This window comes from Pavona decussata, unplaced genomic scaffold (genome assembly GCF_977016875.1).
Source record: "Pavona decussata unplaced genomic scaffold, jaPavDecu1.1 SCAFFOLD_381, whole genome shotgun sequence".
Classification (NCBI taxonomy): Eukaryota; Metazoa; Cnidaria; class Anthozoa; order Scleractinia; family Agariciidae; genus Pavona; species Pavona decussata.
Genome location: NW_028145755.1, coordinates 850080 through 873583, shown reverse-complemented (window position 1 = coordinate 873583; position 23504 = coordinate 850080). Strand labels below are relative to the sequence as shown.

Below are 23504 nucleotides of genomic sequence, written 5' to 3'. Positions count from 1 at the left end.
AAACATGGAAATTTACGTCCCAAGGTAAGAAGGTTATTCGAAAATTAGCCATTGCCAAGTTTCAATGAAAAGGAGATGTAAGATAACATTCTCCTAATATCACAGGAATGAATTCCCCCGTTGGACGTCAAACATAACAGGCGCACTAACCGACCAAAATGGAATATATAACTAGACTTCACGAAACGGGAAATTCCCTAACTCTATTTACCCTACCCAGCATTCATAGTCTAGGTATTAAAACGAAAACGAAAACGCACCTCTTCATGGCAACATCAGCGCTGTCCCTCATTCAACATCCACATACCACAATCAACATTTTCCAAACAACATAAACTTTCAACGTATTTCATTTGCACAAGAACTACGCAGCTTCTTATTTTTTCCCTGCTGCTTAAGTAGTTTTACAGAACCCTTTAACCGTGACGTTAGATAAACAAAAGCTCCCATTGGTCTAACCGGTCACACCAGCTTCTATCGAACTCTCATTGGATGGGCCAAAAAAAGAACGCATTTATGTCGTGCCCATATCTCTTTCTGTAATGCAGAGGAGACGAGACCGAGGCTCAGCGAAAAGTGCGCATATCTTAGAATATCACAATTGCCCTACTTGAAACTTAGAATCGAACTAGAACAAGAGCCGACACTAAAGCATCCCCGTAAAGTTATTTTGTGCGGTTTTCATTCCAAGCGTCAACCGAAACATCGTGAGATACTATAATAAAGCTATGGAACAAGAAGGATCTTTGTATCAAGAGGCGCATGTTTTAAGTAGCAGGCGATGCACTTCTAAGAAATTTTTTCTTCGAAATTTTGCCATAGAACAATCTCTGTTTGTCTGCCTTGGATTGTACGGTAAAAAACGGATTATTCTTGTCAAATGCGAAATTGACCGACTACGAAACGATACAGTAGACAACATATTCTTTACCCTGAGGAAGGCAAGAAATAACGAAGCAGAAGCACATCATGCAGAAAGGTCAGCCATATGAGAGTAGCTTGCACCTGCTTTGAGGTGGTACGTTGTTCGTTTTCTGCTGCTACCTGGTCGTTTAGTAGGCTTATAAAAGTTTTCAGATCAGATTTAAGCACTGAACAACCCCATGAGATAGAAGAAACAATCCTTTACTTGAACCTTAATATTTATCTCGTATTGAAACATTTGAACGCAACTAGAACTTTTCATCATCCAATTAGCTTTGTTCCACTACCATAACCATGAGTGATGATCAGTCCAGTCCTCATATAAACTTGCAATAAAATTCTCTAAAAGAACGAACAAAGTTCACAGGATTTTCAGTCGGAAAAATTGAATTTTCTTTGGCAAAAAGATAGCTGCCCGCTTTTAAAGCTGTTCAGTCCCATGACTCGTCGAGCAAGATGTATTTCTGGACGGCTCGCATTCAAAAACATGGCTTCATCGCTTGTATTCACGGTTGATATTCTCTGACATTAGGCTGTTTAAAAGATGGTATCAGCACCATTTAAATCACACAGTGATCAAGTCTTCTAGAACATCCTAATGAAGCAGTGCAACCACAAGCCGCCATCCATTCTGCGAGTAAATCGATCCTTGAAGACTCAAACCATATCTGCAACCTGTTTACTTTGTTTGTCTAACTAACGTTATCTGACAATATAGTTGATACTCGATTTTTTTCCCATTAAGATGACAGTTAAGATCATTGAAATCTGGCCGATCACATGAAACAAGCTATTCTAAGTTATAAGGGCATCAATACATCTTCAAAGGACTAATGAGTTAAGGAACTAAAACTTAATTAGGAGCGCTGTTTTGATATGAAACCAAATTGTAAGTGAAGGAGTGGTGGGCAACAAGAGCTAACTCTAGACATAGAAATTCATCTCTCAGGTCGTAGTTCCAGTTATCTTAGCATGAAGTGACTAGGAGTATTGCATGCCCCCATCCCACTCGACCCCCAAGCTGGGTTTTGTCACAAGATTGTAATTTGGGGATCAAAACGTCCAGTATTCTCGTAGACGTAATATTATTTTTCGTTTGTAGTGGAATCTTATGAAGAATTATCACAGGCGTATTTTCAGTTTTTGCTTCCAGGAAAATCTTAGGAATAGTTCACATCGACGTAGTTTCATTTTTGGTTTGCAGTGAACTTAGTGTATTAAAAAAAGTGGTGACAAGTTGTGCGTTAAAGGCTTTCACTACCAATATTAACATATTAGGATAATGCACTACCTTGAAAGCTTAAACCTCTTTGAACACTATAATAAACAGCACCAGAGAAAAGCAAGAATCAATAGCTTTCATTGAATTGCTACACTTAAGACAACAGCATACTCAAAAGTTAGAATCACATTGTACAGCATAATAAACAGCACCAGAGGAAAGCGCTACGCAGTAGCTTTTATTTGAATGGTCACACTTCAAGATTTCATCCACAGAGTCAAAAGTTAGAACCACCTTACACAGCATAATAAATAGCACCACAGGAAAGTACTGCACAGTAGCTTTCATTTGAATGGTCACACTTAGGGATTTCACGCACAGAGTCAAAAGTTTAAACCACCTCTACAGCATAATAAACAGCACCACGGGAAAGTACTGCTCAGTAGCTTTCATTTGAATGGTCACACTTTAGGATTCATTCACTGACTCAAAGAACCACCTCATACAGCGTTATAAACTGCACCACAGCAAAGTACTGCTCAGTAGCTTTCACATAAATAGCCATTCACTAGGATTTTATCCAGAAACTCAAAGTAAGAACCGCTTTGTACAGCATAATAAACAGCCCGAAAGGAAAGTGCTGATCAATAGCTTTCAATTTCAAAAATGGTCACCCTTAAGGATCAGTTCATATACTCAAAATTAAAAACACAAGAGTTACTGAGAAAGGGTACATCTTAAAGAATTAGAGGGCTAAACTCAAATGTGACAATGCAAGACTTCAATCACAAAAAGCAGGAAAATAATAAAAGAGAGAAAGTAGGAAGATTTTGATTTTGAAAATATGTTGGGGAGACCCCCCAAGCAGTGATGGCAAAAAAAGATGTGACCAATATCAGTTAAAACGCAAAGGCATCATACATTGGGATTCCCCTATAGGAAAAAGCTGTTATAATTGGCTATGAGCGAGAGAGTAACTAACAAATGACAGATTTTATCAGTCCCTAAACCATAATGAAAGCAGATGCAGGACAAAACCCCCAGCATAAATTCTCCTTGGAAGAAGGACTCGACACAAAGGCAAAGAGCAAGGAGAGTACAGCTGTTGGAAAGATCAATTTGCCTCGAGAATTAACAAGTAATTTATCTGACAAATTAACTGGTTGTCACCTGAGATGAATGCGGACAAAACAGCAACTGAAACAGCTGCAGAGCAGACAGGGAGTAGTGAAGGAAGAAAATCAACTCCTTATCAAAGGATTGTAATCGCCTGTCCTGATAATCATATCATTGTGGTGAAGAGATTCGCAAACGGAGGTAAGAGGCTGGCTTGACTCAGAGTAAATGAGATTTCAACCTTTCGCTATTATAAAGTGCTACAATACAATGCAAACAGCAAAATTTGTGAGTTTCCCAAGAAAATAAAGCAATGAGAAAAGAACGGTTAAACCTGAATAGCCTATTTAACAGCTTTAACCTTAATATCTCAAATCTTAGATTGCATCCTTTGATTTAGTTCAGGCCCCAGTTGTTCAAAGGCCAGATAACGTAATCCAGTGGATATGTCACTATCCGACAGTTTCAATCTGTGCAAAGATTTCAGTATTTCCTCTTGAACAAGCGAATATACACACTCTAACCACAGTTAAGTTTGGGAGTGTACGAAAACCTTGGACAACGTTTAATGTGAAATATATTTTAGACGCTGAAGAGTGCCTTATCCAGCGGATAAAGTTATCCAGCCTTTGAACAACTGGGGCCAGACCTACATGTACAGGTACAGAGCAATAATGGTACTACGATAGGTTTTAATTGAATGGTCACACTTTAGGATTTCATCCACAAAAGAACCACTTTGTACAGCATAATAAACAGCACCACAGGAAAGTACTGCTCATAATCATAATAAACAGCACCACAGGAAAGTACTGGTCAGTAGCTTTCATTGGAATGATCACACTTAAGGATATCATCCACAGACTCACTAGTTAGAACCACCTTGTACAGCATAATGAACAGCACACAAGATTTGCTTTCAACAGCTTGTACATGGTTATACCTTAGGATCCCATCCAGATACTCAAAAGCTGGAACCATCTGGTATTAAAGTAAAAAAGAAAGAAAAGTAGTACTCAAAAGTTCTCATTCGAATTGTCAGAATTAAAGATTTTGCCAAAAGACCGCTTTCACTGACAGACATTTTGAATGTGGAAGTGAAACAGATAACAACACTCGACCATTCATTTACAAATCAATCTGTATTTTTTCACAGAAGTCAAAGTTGAAGGGGGAAGACTTGTTGCTGTTGAAAGCAAAAAAGGACGCTAGCAGAGGTATGTTGACGGATTTTTATAATTTGTCAAGGATAAAATGAAATTGAAAGCAAACAAAAAAATGAATAGACAATAGTTATGCAAAGTTAGAGAAAATTCCTTTGACGCAATGAATTATTTCACTTTGAGATAGTTCCATCTGAGTAATCAAATTAATTACGTTGGGAATGATTTGCTGAAAGTGTGAAATTAACAGAAAAAAGAAAGAAGCAGGATATTGGATTTCAACAGTGAAATTGGTACACTTTGTTGTTGCTTATGACAAATTTATGTGGGTAGCAGAGATTACTTGCAGTTGTTATTGTAACATTGCTCATTGGATTAACAATTTTTTGGGACCAGATTCGGAGCCATTCTGGGATATTATCTGAACACAAAAGCCTATTGTTAACCTCAGATCGAATTGTTCCTTTTGTGTAAGGAGGGGGCTGGTGAAACTGGCTGGGGGAGGGGGGGGGGGGTTCGAATGCAAAAAAACGTGGCTTCAAAAAAGGATCATTTAAATCGAAAGGTTGCACCATGACAAAATTTGAAACTTTTCAACAATCTTCCATAACCTTTCAGACCCTACTTGTACGCTATAGCAGTCTATTTAGTGCCCAAATGAAAATATTAATTCTCCTTACTTAATTCCATAGATGTCTTTAAATTTTTACCTGAGCATTTAGATGTCCATGTAAATTGATCTGCCATTGTAGAGAGGAAATGGGCTTCCCTTCAAGTTACATTTCTCAAAAAGTCCTAATAATTTACTTAAAGATCCCAACAAGAAGTTTTCGAATCCATTTAGGAGTCTAAGGGAAGTGGTCAAAACTACTATACTCAAACAGGACCCACCAAACCTCAAAATAGATGGTGGTCTCTGCCTGCACCCCGCTTCCTCAACCTCAAAAGATGGTGTCTTTATTGCATAGCCACCCCTGTATTCAGCAGCAAGAAAAATGACAATGAGATTCAAACCTCACTCTTCTTCTTTATCTAGCAATGCTGACTCTTGCTAGCTGAATATTTCTGTGTCAACTCAAATTTTAAAGCCAATAAAATTTTGTTGGAAATGTTCACGAGATAGGTGGTGTCTTCGATAACCCCCTACCCCAGACAAGGTGGGTCCTCTTCGAACAAACTTGTTATGACCAGTTCCCCAAATAATGTTATGTTATTATGTCACTTGTATGAACCAGGCTTAAAGTTTTGTTTTAAAAATTAAGTTCAAAATCAATCAAGACTGACCCTCTTTTGAGGAACATCTTGAACCTAAAATAGTCTTCATCCTCTGCATAAGTAAATTACTGGGACTTTGAAGACATGGGCCACAAAACCACTGAATCAAAGCAAACCTTCAAAAGAGGTTTTGAAGTCTCATAATGACTGGTCCAACTGCTGTTGTTTGTAGTTTTAGTCCGAAAGTCATGCCGGCCATCCCCTCATTATTAATTTTGCAAACATATTCCTGAAGCATTGGCCAAACCTTTGCCATTTTATGGGGAGGCTCAGGGCTGTCATTAAGTTTTTAGCCAGAAGTGGCATTAAGCTTCTCAGCCGTAACAATCTTGTTAATTTCCAAGTAAAATCACCCTTCAACTGTCAAGATCAGCCGTAACATAAGGTCCTTTAAAGGGTGTTTAGCCGTAACAGGTGTTACAGGTTACAGCCCTAAATGACAGCTCTGAGGCTGCCTGTATGTGCTTACATGTATCTGTAGTTTCAGTAACATGTGATAACTAATATTTATCAGAGCGATTAATTCCTTTCTTGCGGTTCATTTCTCAAACGTGCAGAATTCTTTCTGAGACCAAAAAGTATCTTTTTAGATTTTTTTTTAATCATTTGATGGCCCAGTGTGCTCTGTGATCTTGAATCGTTTTCAAAGTTCTAGATTTCAAAATTATAAAAATTGAATTTCTGTTGAAGAATATTGTGACCGTAAAACAGCTTCCTGGCACGTACTTTTGAGAAATGCACACCTTGATGGGAAGATAGACAATGTAACGTCCCAAACCCCAACCCGGGGAAATCCATTTGTACATCAGGGGTGGTGGGTTGGGGAAAATATTTTTGATTTACATTAACGCCTTTTGTTATATACCTTGACTTACACTCAACAAAACGAGCACTGTGATTGGTTGATTCTTGGTCGCATGTCCCTGATCAAATACAAATATATCCCGACTGGGATACAATTCCGCAGTCGTTGCCCTCTCAGTTGTTTGTTTGTTTGTTTGTTTTGTTGTGATTGTTGAAGAGAAAGTCTAAATATATAACAAAGCACTTAATGTATGGTCCCTCGGGAAACTAGTTAGTTTTGTTTTCCCAAGAGTCCTGATGTTTGTTTCCCTCGGGACCATACATTACGTGTATATTGTATCCACTGGGAAAACCTAAATTAACCAATGTTAACTTGAGCATTCTGAGGGACCAAGCACTGGTACCTTGGGCCACTGTTTTTGTCATGGTGTTGGCACTGGAAGGGGTTGAAATCTCCTGGTGGAGCCTCCCTGTACGAAAATATATTGAGTAACCCCCCTACACCTCCCAACAAGTTCAAGTAATAAGCATTCCTAAATATAAGCCAATGGACTATACAGTTACTCAAAATTTCAAAATTTTGCACTCTCTCGTCACTATCAAGCACCACAATCTTTCAACGGTAAAATTTCCTCCAATAATAACTCCCCCTGGGCAAAAACGAGGCCTCTTCCATTACCCCCACCCCCCTCTACTGAGCAAAACCAATCCCTCTTCCACTCTTCCCACCCCCCCCCCCCCCCCCACTTCCTGAGCAAAAACAAGCCCTCTTCATTGTCAAGCCCAAACAACCAAATAACTGTCAATTAAAGGCAACATTTCCTCCACTGCAGCCCCCTCCCCCTGGGCAAAAAACAAGCCATCTTCACTGTCAAGCCCAAACAACTCCAAGAGGCCAAAAACAAAAGACCTCTACTCCTAAGGCCCTCCCCTTCCCACTGTGAAAACAACCCTGCCCGAAATAAGCCCCTGTTTGCCCTGGTCTTATATCTGGATATTTATATTTATGCTGGGTGTTTTCTTTTTTACAGCTGGGTTCAATCTTGTTGGGATGGTTAAAGACGGGGAGGGGAGGGGGGATGGGGGAAGAGGCCTAACAAAAGTCACATCAATTCATTATGAAAAAAAAAATTCTAACTGCATGTATGTGCCATTTGCCATGAAGCCTTTGGATCATATTTTCAAAATTTTCTCCCAATTACAGAATTGCAAAACATAATCCACTCGACGGAAAAAAGATAGCGCTGTACATTTTTACCACAATACCTTGCGAACCTACATGTAACACAGCTAACAGGCATATAGAAAGCCAAATGCTTTTGCGAAATTTGTCCCTGAACTAACATTGTGTATGCTAGGTTTGAAGTTTTTAAAACTTTTCTAAAGGTTTTTATGAGCATTTTAAGGGTTTTCATATGGTAACAATTATTGGTAAATGTACAAGTCATCACTTTTTTTGGTACTGTGGATTTAGCACGACCCCAAATGTTCTTAATTAAGGGGAGGAGTGTTAACTACCACAATGTTGCTATTGTGAAAGGGATCATTGGTCGCCTTGGTAGAACAGATACTATGGACATGGATAGCACATCATACAGAAACCCTGAAATCCACACACAAGCTGTTTGACCATGTTTGTTCCCTTGAAAGGTTTACGAGATTTTCAAGACACAACCGTGTTTGACTTGTCACATAACTAGGAAATCTCCAAAAACCAAAGACTCAAATTGTGTACATTTTTGTATATTAAAAATATAACAGGGCCACCAGTTGGCAATTGTCAAGGTGCACATTTTGAAATATTATTCAGTTTCTTGGAATTCTCATTATTCTAGAAATTAACACCTCAAGTTCACATATAATTTAAATAGATTTTCTTCAATAGCATTTCAATCTATTCCTTGGCAAACAGCAATATTTTATTATTCCCTATGTCTGATTATATAGAGGTCCAGATTTTCTGATTCATAAAACTAAAAACTTTACCTCCTTTTCTCCGAGTGTAAGTGATTTTTTTTTTCTAATTAACAGTTGGAAATTGTGCCAATTTTTAAAATTTTAGATGTTCATTCTCAAATTTTTCACCAGCCTAGTGGCCCAAAATGCTTCAAAACAGCAAACAAGAAATACCAAAATAACCCTAAGCACCAACACTACAAATGAAGGGGTGCCTGGAAAAAAGCCCTAAATGACTTCTGATAAATTGCTAGATTCTCCTTCCACATTGCCTTGTATTTGCTTGTGAAACAAAAGGAGAATTTCACCCTACATCAAAAGTCATTAAGGGCCTTATTCTATGCACCCCTTCAAATGTACTGTAGCTCCGTAGTTTAGATTGCATGACTTCCCACCGAATAGCAAACTCCTCTATAATCTTTTCACTTGCAAGAGCCAATGAAGGATTAAACATAAGGAGTGGCCACAAAAATAACCATGAAAACAAAACACCATAGAGATTTTTGTCCCAGCCCTCTCTCCCATGATCAACCCACTCCTCCCCTTCCCAAATGGTCCACATGAACCTACCCCACCCCAGCCTCCTAAACTGGCCCAAATCAACCCCCCCCCCCCCACCCTCCAAAAAAAATTAACAAATCCCCCCTCCACTTTCTAGCAAAATTGACCCCTTTCCTGGGTTTCTCTAAATGGCACAACAGATTGGGAAAAATGCACCATGGAACCATAAATGAATATGAAAATTGGATTTTTGGAAGATTTGGGATTAAAATCATAATTTTAGAGAGACGATCAAAAGTGGCCTTTATCTGGAAGATTAATTTTGGTGTCCTGGTGAGAGAACAGGAGATTCATTCTGTATCCAGGGGACTCCTGGATTATCCCAGGGAGTTAGCACATGTGTAATATATGTACAAACATCTCTGTTATGCAACAAGAGAAATACTACATAGCATAAAAGAGCACCACAAGACAATATCACTTAATAGCTTTCATAATTTTTGCCTCATGTTAGTATGTGTCATCCACAGCCTCAAATATGAGAACTGAATTATAAGGCATAAAGCAGTATAACATGAAAGTATCAGTTCAATATTTTATCCACAGCCTGGAAAGTTAGAACTGACTTGAACAGCATTAATTATATAAAATGAGCTCACACACAAGCATTGCATAAAAACTTTCATTTGAATATTCACAGCCTCAAAAGTTAAAATGTCTTGTACAGAATAGTATAAACAGTGTCACAAAGAAGTCCTGGTCAATATCCTTTTAGTGAATGGTCACACTTTAGGATCTTGTCCAGGCTACAAAGTTAGAAACACAGTGTACAGTATAATAGACAGCACCGCAGAAAAGTACTGCTCAGAAGCTTTCATTTGAATGGTCACAGTTAAGGATTTCATCCACAGACTCAAATGATAGAACCACCTTGTACAGCATAATAAACAGCACCAAAGGAAAGTACTGCCCATGCTTTACTTGAAACAAGTCACAATCCAGGATTTCATTCACAGACTCAAAAAGTTAGACTCACCTTTTACAGCATAATAAAGAACAGAACAGGAAAGTACTGCTCAGCAGCTTTCATTTGAATGCTAACATTCCTGGATTTTATCCACAGACTCAAAAGTTGGAACCACATTGTACAGCATAATAAACAGCACCACAGGAAAGCACTGTTCAGTAGCTTCATTTGAATGGTCACACTTTAGGATTTCATCCACAGACTCAAAAGTTAGAACCACCTTGTACAGCATAATAAACAGCACCACAGGAAAGCACTGTTCAGTAGCTTTCATTTGAGTGGTCATACTCAAGCAGTTTCAAAAGTTAAAAAAAATAGAGAGGGGGTGGGAGAGGAGAGGGAGTCTCGCCATTATTTTTAGCCCTGGCAATCAAAATTTTCACAACTAAGAATAAAAAAAGCTGAACAAGAATCACTTTGGAGAATTGATGTTTTGATCATAGCACAAAAATAATTATGATCAATAATGCAAGGCAAATAATTTTTACACATCGGGTGGGAAAATCCCTTGTTAAACAAACAAGTCAATCATGTTAATTTATCACTTTCTTTTTAATTTTATTTATTCATATCCATGTTGTTATTCAGTTATTATTATTCTATAGGCTTTGTATTTATTTCACATCAACTAGTGGTTCTATTTGTATTTGAAACTGAAGATGGATGTAGGTCATGTTTTTCAAACTTAAAACCGTGTGTTCTTATTTGAAAAATAATTTTTATACCTAAAGCTATTCTTATTAAATGGGATGGAATGATAGAAACCTGAGAGGACTGGGGCAGAGAAAGTAGGATAAAGACAGCATCTGTGGGCAGTTATACTCAAGTCACTTCATCCTTAGATACACAAAACAAGTATTGGCTAATAATTCATAAGGCTTAACTATTTTCCATTAATTATATTCATCAGAACATACTAAACTTTATTAACTACATTACTTAGGCATGGATTTGGTTAGAGCAATGCTCTGGGCAAATTGAGTAACTGTAATAATCAAAATCATTTTATTTGTTAGTAATCCTTTCCCCAAGAAGAGTTATCATGGTGATGAAGTAAATAATATAAGGAAAAAATACTACAAAGTTATGGAACATAACAATAAGAGCCCAACTGGTTTGAGGCAGATCAGTTTGTTATTCAGGGTGCTTTCCACTTGTCAAAACTGGCCGGCCTAATCGATCATTTCACAAATGAATTGCATCAATGTGAACAAAAGTTTGTGTGCCACTTTTTTGAATTCCTTCAAAATGACCCACACTACTCTAAGAACATGCCAATAATTTTATTGGAAAAACTTGAAGAATCAGTCTTTCAAATCCATATACACTCCATTTGTGGACCGACTGGTCTGATTGGGCACTTCTGACAGATAGAAAGCTCCCCAAGTGTAGCCAATTCATGGCTACCGTAAACATCTCCAGCTAGCATTCAGGGGCCCGTTTCTCGAAAGTCCCCATAACTTACTGGGCAAGATAAGTGTCTTTGGAGTTAAATGTTTCTTAACCGAAGTAAATTTTTGTTAGCTTTGAATACTAAATTTTAAAATCTTATAATTCTATGAAAACATTAACCAAGTACCATGTCTGTAATCACTTTATAATCGGCAAAAAAACATCTAAAAATATACTTCTCGGGCCCGGTAAGTTACCGGGACTTTCCAGAACTTGAACCTGGAACTTGAACAGAACTTGAACCTGGGATCATTGGATTGGAAGATGGTGCCCTGAACACTTGGCCACACTACTGCTATTTTACCCACCTTCACAGAGCTCCTGGTTCAGTCATGGTCTATTGGCCCTGTTGGCATCAACCATTTTGGTTTGGTTGGGTTTTAAATTCTTTATGTTCTATTTTGGGGAAACTAATCAAATTCAGTTAGTTTGGTTAATTAATGCTTTTCGCCGGCACCTAACTTGGCTGAAAATAGTTGAAAAGACTGTCAATAACGATTAATCATTTCAATGACAGAAAATTCACATGTGCTCAATGTATCGGGCACTCCAACCAAACCAAACCAAACAGAACTATTTCAGGGCTAACAGCATAACCACAACATTAGTTGGTGATGAAATCTATCATACATTTTAAATCCCCCCTGACATCTTCATAATGGGTCAAGCGTTACATGGTTTGAAGATCTTTGGCAAGGCAATTTCAATCTAATTGATGCATAATCTTTCCTCGCAAGTGTGGTTATCTGCAGACACACTGATTCTAAAGGCCACAGCATATAATTATGTCAAAGCAGTTTCCTAATATAAACTGGCTCGTGCTACTGTCTAGTTTAAGCAAATGGAGAGCACCCTTATTAAAGACTTTTCTGGTTTTCAGGTTTAAGGTTAGTTAACTTCCACGTTTTTTTTTTTTTTTTTTTAATTTTTTTTTCAAAAAAGGTCCAAGTACTTTTCAAACAACTAGTGGGGCCTAGTCCCCGGTGTGGTGGTCTTTCTCTATCTCCAATTTCATCTGTCTTGCCCATTAATGCGTGGGTTGGGTGGGTGGGTGGGAGCGATCAATATGGGCTGATAATGGCTGCCAGTGGCGCCTTGACATCCTGACGTTCGATCTTACCCCACAGGAGAAATCACCATGAGAATTTGTAATATGTGCGCTATATTATAAAGACATATTTACCATATATATATTGGGAACGTTTTCTCGGAGACAAATGTTAAAAATCCAGAACAGTGAGAGGCTTTAGAAGATTTTATGAACCAGGGTGTTAATGTACGACAGAAACAAACTTACCATCATTATTTTATCTTGCATTTTAGGAATTTTCCACTTGAATGGCACATGTGTATATAATGTCTGAGAGCACATGGTTTTTGTAAAGCTGAAAAGGAAGAGGACAACACAATTACTACTACACTCTTTAGAACACTTTTTGCGATGTCTGCTTGTATAATACTGGGACAGAAGTCCCAAGATTTGTTAGAGAATTCTTACGAAACAATTTTGTAGCTTATACAAACGCTCCTTCGCGCGCCATTCGTGACAAAGGGCTGCCACTCCGTAAAGATCAAAATCTGGTTTGTTTGAGACGCTTAGTTTGCTAATGTACATATTTAGGCCTGCAATGGTTTGTGTTAGTAGTCTAAAGGAAAATGTGTGGAAATATACCAACCTTTGAAGTATTTTGTATTCTCAGTTGCTCATTGCGCTATCGACGCGCACATAGACGCATACTGCTTGTGAATTAGTCCCAGACCTCCTCGATATTTTCTCTCCGTATGACCGACACGACCAATGGACAGGACCACCAGCATAAAACACCGATTGAGACTTCGCTGTGTGCAGACATGCTGGCGACAAGCCTACGATAACGAATTCTTTCGTGCAAATTAAACCTACAACTTGTCGCACACAACAAGTAAAAATGTCGTCAAAATTTTTGAGACGCGCTTGATACTCGAAGGCGTGGGCATGTTGAATGAAATGAGTCAGTATATACGATACTTGCATGAGGTGAACTGCACGCTACGGAAATCGCATACAATAGTCGTAGCGAGTTGTGGTTATCAGTTAGATCTGCAAGATTCGGCGCTTGTGGGCACTAAGTGAAACACATAATGGCATGTTGAAAATGCTTTTAGAGAATCCACTCTTCAGTGAATTTCCTTTCAACAACATGCAAACGATGGCTTTATAAGGACCAGTGGGTGTGGGTGTCATGTTCAACCCCTTAACTTTACTGAGAAACCAAGTCAATAATTGGGGGGGGGGGGGGGGGGAGCTAGGGTGGTCGTGGAGCATAATCCTAATTTCAGGTACTTGCTCGGGTCGAGTTCAAACTATCAATAAAGTGTGCTGCGACGGAAATGCATCTGTTTCTGTCCTCAAACTCCAAATGATGTGTCGTTCAGGAAAAAGAATTAGTTTTAATAAAATGATTATTATCGAAAGGAAACACCTTGCGATCACAAGTCTGATAAATGTCTATTTGGCGCCTTCTTTTGTTTACTGCGCATATGTTCTACTTATCTCAGGATACTGATCAGCGTAGTTTTAGATAAACTTTTTAGAATAAAACTTAGCGAAATTACACAACGTTTCGCTATCATCTTGATTTAATTTTCCAGTGAGGAAATAAATGTGTTACATTGATATGTAACATATGCACTTTTTCACTTGAAAATGATATTATGATGACATCAAAACGTTGTGTAATTTCGCTTATTTTTATTCTTAAATATTTCTGCATCATCCGATCACCCGGGGTTTTTTTAATTAAAAAAGGTAATTAATACAACGGTATTTTTGCGCGGTTTATTTATACCATAGGGGAAAAGCAGAAATAGCAAGGGCTATTAGAATCTTAAAAGAAAATTGAGGAAACCACCAAGAACGAGCTTCAATTTGGGGGAATATGTCATACTTTGTTATGAATTAAAAAGTATAGAATCGTTACTGCTTAATTATCTCTGAAATATGCATGGTTCACCCCTGCCCCCCTATTTTCCTCTTTGATTCAATAAGCCTTCTCTAGTATCTGCTTTTCGGCGTAGCCTGAAAAACAGCACAAAATACCTGTATGTCTTGATGGAGTTACTGTAGTATAGTTCCTTCAACGACAATAAAAAACAAACAGAACAGGAAATACACTAGGTAAAAATAGTTATTCGCTGGTTCGTCTAAGAATACACTGACTGATATATAGTGCGCATGAGACGAATACACTTGGAATGAATGGTTTTAGCAAAAGGAACTAAATTTGATAATGACATTCAACTGCCCACATTTAATGATTGTAAAAATTCTTATCTCTAAAATACCGGAGGAAATCCGGCATAGCAAGGGGGCTTCAGCAATTTAGGAAAAGGCAGGTGTTTTGGACTTTATATGGATCGATACAAAGAACACAACTCACAGGAAAACCTGCATGAGAATTATTCATGTATTCTTCTATGAGGTCAAACTAGCGGGAAATAATACAAAAGTTATTATATGAATTTCTGTCTTTGATATTATTGGTCCTTGATTGAAATTGCTTGCAATTCTGTCTATACGGTCTGGATAGCAGCAAAAATGTTGCAATTTTTAAGAAAAGACACAGCATTTTTGATTTTGAAATACATGTTTTCGACACACTTAAAAAATCTTTTCAGAACATGTAGTTTACGTTCTTATAATTGTTTCACCGTTTTAGATCACGCTTCCGCCAGCTTCCAACTAAAGATCAAAGATTCTATACATATGTTTAATGGGAGCAACCTACACTAAATCATCAACTGTATCACTCCAATTTAAAACTTTTCTTGTAATCGTGCACAACTGATTATCATGCTTCTCTCAGGGCTTTTAGAGTTGGGGGGGGGGGGGGGGGCTAAAGCGAACGCGTTAACGTGCGTCAACTAGGGTGGCCCGACGGGGAAATGCTCGCCTGGAAAAATTAAGTCTTCTAAAATGGCTAGAAACGCAGCAAAAACTGTCAACAGTTGTGTAAATTTTTAATTGTATCAACTAAAATACGTTTTCTTTTCATTTGAAGTAAGGAGTCAATGCTTCAGTCTGGCCCCGGCTTGCTTTTGACCAACACAGCAGGCTGATGAGACAGAAATTTTTCTTTTTTCTGGTGAAAGCCAGCAGTTTGTGAAGACCCAGTTTCGTTGTTCACGTTTCCGTAATTCATATGTGCTTCTTTGATCGTTATGAAGCGAGATTGAATGATACAGGATGACCGTGGCTGTAAATAATTCTCCGTTTCAAATATTTACGTGCAACGACGATAAGTAGCTTTCAGAAATGAAAGTCGTTCTGCAAAACCTCTCTCGAACGTTTCAGTGACGAAACTTTATCTTCGTGAAACACCGATCCAAGAACGAATGAATATAGAAACATCAGCTGAAATTCCATTATTTCACGGTTGAAATCTAGCAATCCGTTCAGCAGCAAAACTAACGACAAACTGTCTAAAATTGCCGGGTTTGTCTTAGAAAACCTTAATAGACTTAATAGTATGTAAGGTAGGTTGTTTCTGTAAGTGATGGATGTGGCTAAGTTAAATAAAATATATTTTTTACCATCCAAAAAGTTGGGAGGGGGCGCTAAAGCCCCCCAGACCCTCCCCGTCCGCGGTCCCTATCTTTTTCAGTTGTTTCGGCTAATTAGCATTCTGTGTAGCTTTTGTACTTTGTGTTAATTGCAACTGAAGATGACAGTAGATTACTTTTGAAACATGTATTGTAAAATAAAAAAAAATGTCGTGTCTTTTCTTAAAATTGCAACAATAGGCCATTTCCGAGTTGCTTTAAGCCTCACTATGAAAGCGAGGCTAAGTGCAAAGTTTTTATTATGAAAATTAGTTTTCATTTGAATGCAAACAAAACTAATTTTCATATGAAAAGCTTTGAACTTAGCCTCGCTTTTATAATGAGTTTCACAGCAACTCGGAAATGGCCTATTCTGTCTATCCTTTCCCCTTAATCGTGCTCATCAACTTGCTGCTTATTTGCATGGTCTTCACTTGGTTTCTCCGATTGCTGTCCATCTCCCCGTGACTATTTGTACTCATCAGTGTCTTTGTTAAAACCTCGTGGGTTTTTATCTTTCAAACGACTTTTCCCATTTCTTGGGAGTACCGAGTCCTAGTCCTAATCTGGGACAGGGTGGAAAACAGCAGGCCTATCAGCCACTTCTTCGAAATGGGGAGCCCCTGTTTTATTTTATTTTTCAATTTGTGAACAGATGGACAATTATTTATTTATCTATTTATTTTCATAATATATACCTCTTTAATACTAACCGAGTTCGAGGTCCGTACCGTAAGTTACGGACCGAGTTTTTTTCCCGTTGATTTTATTGGAAGAGCGAGTATCCGTAACTAACAGTACGGACTAAGAAAACGAGGTTAGTAAGATAGTTATTACATCTCTGAGGTTAATCGGACGCGCGGGAAGGGAAACTTTCAAATTTAACGGGCGGTACAGTGAAAAACCGCCCGCAAAATTGACCAATCACACCGCGCGTACAAAGTGAGATCGTTGAGACCGCAGCTGTCATGTCTTGTTTGTTTGTTTGTTTATTTCACCACCACACACGTTACCAAAAAAAGCAAAGTAAGAGTACAAAGAATATATATATATCAGAGAAAGTGGTGAGGAAGCCTTAGGAGAAAGCATAGGGCTTATAGAATAAGGCTTCTTCATTACAGAGGTGATACATATAATGGTTGAATACACTGAGACGGTTCTACAAAAGTGCAAGTAAAAGCATGAGCAATTTTTGTGTTGTAGGAATGAGTTTGATTATTAAGGAGGAATGCATTGTTAACTTACTGGGCAGAAGGAAATTTAATAAGAGTACAAAAATCTAAAGAATGGGTGTCATCGAATTTAGTATATGACGTTCCTTAAAGATAGGTTCTGAAGGGGCATCAAAATTAATAATAACAATAATAATAATAACGATAATAATAATAATAACAATAATAATAATAATAATAATAATAATAATAATAATAATAAAATTGGACGTGTAAATCTAACGACTCGATTGTTTTTGTAAAATCACAAGACGAAGGAGGTTAGTTTTGTAAGTTGAACCCCAAACAGGGTTAGAATGATAGAGATAAGGATAAATCATTCAACAGTACAGCCTCTTGAGGCTGAATGTTGAGAGAAGAAAACTTGATCTATAGATAATTCTAATCGATTTTGAAGTTTTGTTTGCTACATAAGAAATGTGAGCCTCCCAAGACAAATTTCCGTCAAGGAAGACACCTAAAAACATCGACTATTTAACTTGTTCGATTTCTTGCTCATTTATATAGAATGACAAGTTAAGATCTTGCTTTTGGGTATTGGTTCCATGATCGATTATTCCCAGACAATTGTTTTGATTGGAAATTGTTAACATCAAGCTACAATGCATGCAAAACACTTTGACACCCGCTTATACTTCGCCAGGACCAGACACAGTGTCCATTTTCGATTTGTCCCGTTTTCTGCATATTTCCAAATATTAACCCTAACGAGATAAGATCATGTCTGGAATAAAACGAAATTCACCTACTCGCTTAACTCCCATCGCTTTTACAGGGTTGCGCTAAGGTACCGCATGCACTGTTAAAAACACAAAGTAATTTGTAATAGTCTTGACTTAGTTAACGTAAGAGCATAAGCAGGATGTGGAGTGGTAATAATCAATCAGTGTGTGCGAAAACTGCCATTTGAATCAATGTGTCCGAAAACCTCCCCTGTGACGTTTTTTGGGCCTCAAAACCAGGGTCAAAGAAATATCCCCAAAAAGATTCCCAAAGGAAATTTTCCAAAGGCCAAGATCCCTAAGCAAAGAAACTAGTGAGAAATGCCGAATTAAAACCAAGGGCTTCGAGCACGGATTGGACTTCGCTAATCGTGAGCGTTAATTCCGACTTATCAGGAGAGGCTGGTGCATTAGCAGCGCTTCCATAAAGGCATTGAGGGGAGGAGGGTCATGGGCAAAAACTGATGCATCGGAAAAGTTAAACAGATTGGCTATTTCTCGAGGATTTTTAACCAGTTGATTTTACCCAAATAATTTTTAGCAAGTAGGCCCCAAACGTAAGAAAACTAACCCCAAAAAGTAAGAATCCCCTACCCCAAAACGTACGAAAACTAACCCCCTAAACGTAAGAATGACTAATCCACAAACGTAAGAAAACTAACCCCCCAAAAAAAGAATCCCTAACCCCCAAACGTAAAAAATCCCCACCACCCTAAAGCAAGAAAACTAACCCCCAAACGTAAGAAAACTAACCTCCAAACGTAAGAATGACTAACCCACAAACGTAAGATAACTAACCCCAAAACGTAACAAAACTAACCCCCAAACGTAAGAAAACTAACCCCCAAATGTAAGAATCCCTAACCCCCAAGCGTAAGAGACCCTAACCACCAAACCTAAGAATGACTAACCCCAAAACGTAAGAAAACTAATCCCCAAACGTAAGAATAAATAACCCCCAAACAAAAGACTGACTAACCCCCAAACGTAATAAAACTAATCCCCAAACGTAAGAGTGACTAACCCCCGAAACTAAGAAAGAGTAACCCCCCAACGTAAGAATGACTAACCCAAAACGTAAGAAACCTAACCCCCAAAACGTAAGAATGACTAACCCCCAAACAAAAGACTGACTAACCCCACAACGTAACAAAAATAACGCCCAAACGTGAGACTGACTAACCCCCAAACGTAAAAAAAAAAAACAAAAACCCACACGTAAGAATGACTAACCCCAAAACGTAAGAAAACTAACCCCAAAGCGTAAGACTGACTAACCCTCAAAACGTAAGAAAACTAACCCCCAAACATAAGAATGACTAACCCCAAAACGTAAGAAAACTAACCCCTAAACGTAAGACTGACTAAGCCACAAACGTAAGAAAACTAACCCCCAAACGTAAGAAAACTAATCCTTAAACGTACGACTGACTAACCCCCAAAAAGGTAAGAAAACTAACCCAAAAACGTAAGAAAACTAACCCCCAAACGTACGAAAACTAATCCTTAAACCTAAGACTGACTAGCCCCCAAAAGTAAGAAAACTTACCCCCAAACGTATAAAAACTAACCCACAAACGTAAGACTGACTAACCCTCAAACGTAAGAAAACTAATCCCCAAACGTAACAAAACTAACCCCCAAACGTAAGAATAACTAACCCCCAAACGTAAGAATGACTAACCCCTAAAGGTAAGAATAACTAACCCCCAAACGTAAGAAAAGTAACCCCCAAACGTAAGAATAACTAACCTCCAAATGTAAGAAAACTAACCCCCAAACGTAAGAAAACTAACATCCAAACGTAAAAGAACTCACCCCCAAACGTAACAATGACTAACCCCCCCCCAAAAAAAATGACTAACCAACAAACGTAAAAATGACTTACCCCCAAACGTAACAATGAGTAACCCGCAAAGGTAACGTAAGACTGACTAACCCCCAAACTTAAGCTAACTCACCCCTAAACGTAAGAAAACTAACCCCCAAACATAAGAATGACTAACCCCTAAACGTAAGAAAACGAACCCCTAAACGTAAGACTGACTAACCCACTTACATAAGACTGACTAAACCTTAAACGTAAAAAAATTAACCCCCAAACATAAGAATGACTAACCCACAAACGTAAGAAAACTAACCCCCAAACATATAACTGACTAATTAACACAAAACGTACGAAAACTAACCCCCAAACGTAAGAATAACTAACCCACAAACGTAAGAAAACTAACTTCCAAACGTAAAAAAAACTAACAGCCAAACGTAAGAAAACTAACCCCGAAACGTAAGACTGACTAACCCCCACACGTAAGAAAACTGACTCCCAAACTTAAGACTGACTAACCCCCAAACATAAGAAAACTAACCCCTTAACGTAAGAAAACTAACCCCCAAACGTAAGAAAACTAACCCCAAACTTAAAAAAGCTAACCGCCAAACGTACGACTGACCAACTCCCAAAAGTAAGAAAACTAACCCCCAAAAATAAGACAGACCAACCCCTAAACGTAAGAAAACTAACCCCCAAAGGTATAAAAACTAACCCCCAAACATCAGAAACCTAACCATCAAACACACTGACTAAAACTGACTAACCCCCAGACGTAAGAAAACTAACCCCCAAACGTAAGACTGACTAACCCCCAAACGTAAGAAAACTAACCCCCGATCGTATAACTGACTAACCCCCAAACGTAAGCAAACTAACCCCTTAACGTAAGCAAACTAACCCCCAAACGTAAAACTGACTAACCCCCAAACGTAAGACTAAACAACTCCGAAACGTAAGACTGACTAACCCCCAAAGGTCAGAAAACTAACCCCCAAACATGAGAAAACTCCAAAACGTAAAAAAAAAATAACCCCGAAACGTAAGAGAACTAACCCCCCAACGTCAAACTGACTAACCCCGCAACGTAAGAAAACTAACCCCCAGACATAAGACTGACTAACCCCCAAACGTAAACAAACTAACCCCTAAACGTAAGACTGACCAACCCCTAAACGTAAAAAAACTAACTCGCAAACGTAAGACTGACTAATCCCCAAACGAAAGAATGACTTAAACGTAAGAAAACTAACCCCAAAACGTAAGAATGAATAACTCCCAAACGTAAGAACACTAACCCCAAACGTAAGAATAACTAACCGCCGAACGTAAGAATGACTAACCCCCAAAGGTAAGAATGACCAACCCCCAAACGTAAGAATGACTAACCCCCAAACGTAAGAAAACTAACCCGCAAACGTAAGACTGACTAACCCCAAACGTAAGAAGACTAACCCCCTAATGTAAAACTGACCAACCCCCAAACGTAAGAATGCCTCACCCCCAAAATGTAAGACTAACTAACCCCCAAACGTGAAAAAAAATTAACCCCCAAACGTAAAGCTGACTAACCCATAACGTAAGAAAACTAAGCCCAAAATGTAAGACTGACCAACCCCCAAACGTAAGAAAACTAACTGCCAAACGTAAGACTGACCAACCCCCAAACATAAGAAAACTAACCACCAAACGTAAGAAAACTAATCCACAAAAACGTAAAACTAACCCCCAAACTTAAGACTGACCAACCCAAAAACGTAAGAAAACTAACCCCGAAACGTAAGAAAACTAACCGCCAAACGTAAGACTGACCAACCCCAAAACGTAAGAAAACTAACCCCCAAACGCAACACTGACTAACTCCCAAATGTGAGACTGACTAGCCCCAAACGTAAGAAAATTAACCCCCAAACATAAGAGAGGCTGACCCCCAAACGTAAGACTGACTAACCGGCCCAAAGGCAAGAAAACTAACCCCCAAACGTAAGACTGACCAACTCCCAAACGTAAGAAAACTAACCCCCAAACATAAGACAGACCATCCCCAAAACGTAAGAAAACTAACCCCTAAACGTAAGATAGACCAACCACCAAACGTACGAAAAGTAACCCCCAGACGTAAGACTGACTAACCCCTAAACGTAAGAAAACTAACCCCCAAACGTAAGAAAAATAACCCCCAAAAATAAGACAGACCAACCCCCAAACGTTTAAAAACTAACCCCCACACATCAGAAAACTAACCATCAAACAGATAACTGACTATCCCCAAAACGTACGAAAACTAAACCCCTAAACGTAAGAATGGCTAACCCCATAAAAGTAAGAAAACTAACCCCAATACGTAAGAATGACTAGCCCCCAAAAAAGAAAACTAACCCCCAAACGAGAGAATGACTAAGCCGTAAACGTAAGAAAACTAACCCCCAAACATATAACTGACTAACCCCAAAACGTACGAAAACTAACCCCCAAACGTACGAATGACTAACCCTATAAAAGTAAGAAAACTAACCCCAATACGTAAGAATGACTAGCCCCCAAAAAAGAAAACTAACCCCCAAACGTAAGAATGACTAACCCCCAAACGTAATAATGACTAACCCCAAAACGTACGAAAACTAAACTCCTAAACGTAAGAATGGCTAACCCCATAAAAGTAAGAAAACTAACCCCAATACGTAAGGATGACTAGCCACCCAAAAAAGGAAACTAACCCCCAAACGAGAAAATGACTAAGCCCCAAACGTAAGAAAACTAACCCCCAAACATAAGAATGACTAACCCACAAACGTAAGAAAACTAACCCCAAAACATATAACTCACTAACCCCAAAACGTACGAAAACTGACCCCCAAACGTAGGAATGACTAACCCTATCAAAGTAAGAAAACTAACCCCAATACGTCAGAATGACTAGCCCCCCAAAAAGAAAACTAACCCCTAAACGATAGAATGATTACCCCCAAACGTAAGAATCCCTAACCCCAAAACGTAAGAATGACTAACCCCCAAACGTAATAGTGACTAACCCCAAAACGTACGGAAACTAAACCCCTAAGCTCAATAATGGCTAACCCCCAAACGTAAGAATCGCTAACCCCCAAACGTAAGAATGACTAACCCCCAAACGTAAAAATGACTAACACCCAAACGTAAGAATCCCTAACACCCTAACGTAAAAAATACTAACTCCCAAACATAAGACAGACTAACCCCCAAACGTAGAAAATACTAACCCCGACGAGTAAAAAGACTAACCACCAAACGTAAGAAAACTAACTCCCAAACTTAAAAATGATTAACCCCCAAACGTAAGAAAACTAACTTCCAAACGTAAAAATAACTAACAACAACACGTAAGAAAACTAACCCCCCAACGGCAGACTGATTAAATCCCGAACGTAAGAAAACTAACCCCAAAACGTAAAAATCCCTAACCCCCAAACACTGACTAACCCTCAAAACGTAAGAAAACTAACCCTCAGACATAAGACTGACAAACCCCCAAACGTAAAAAACTAAACCCCAAACATAAGACTGACTAACCCCCAAACGTGAGAAAACTAACCCTTAAACGTATAACTGACGAACCCCTAAACGTAAGAAAACTAACTCGCAAACGTAAGAATGAATAACTCCCAAACGTAAGAAAACCAACCCCAAACGTAAGAATGACTAACCGCCGAACGTAAGAA

The 23504-nt window shown here is 38.5% G+C and overlaps 2 long non-coding RNA genes across 2 annotated transcripts; one reads left to right on the top strand and one right to left on the bottom strand.

Annotated features, from left to right (window-relative positions):
- The first annotated feature begins 271 nt into the window (after positions 1 to 271).
- On the top strand, positions 272 to 13126 carry LOC146451963 (uncharacterized). Its single transcript, XR_014859872.1, has 3 exons — positions 272 to 3463; positions 4419 to 4479; positions 12764 to 13126. It is a non-coding gene; the product is annotated as an uncharacterized LOC146451963 (long non-coding RNA).
- LOC146451964 (uncharacterized) lies at positions 6946 to 12827 on the bottom strand. Its single transcript, XR_014859874.1, has 3 exons — positions 12738 to 12827; positions 7225 to 11836; positions 6946 to 7173 (listed from the first exon to the last, which is right to left on the bottom strand). It is a non-coding gene; the product is annotated as an uncharacterized LOC146451964 (long non-coding RNA).
- Positions 13127 to 23504: the final 10378 nt, after the last annotated feature.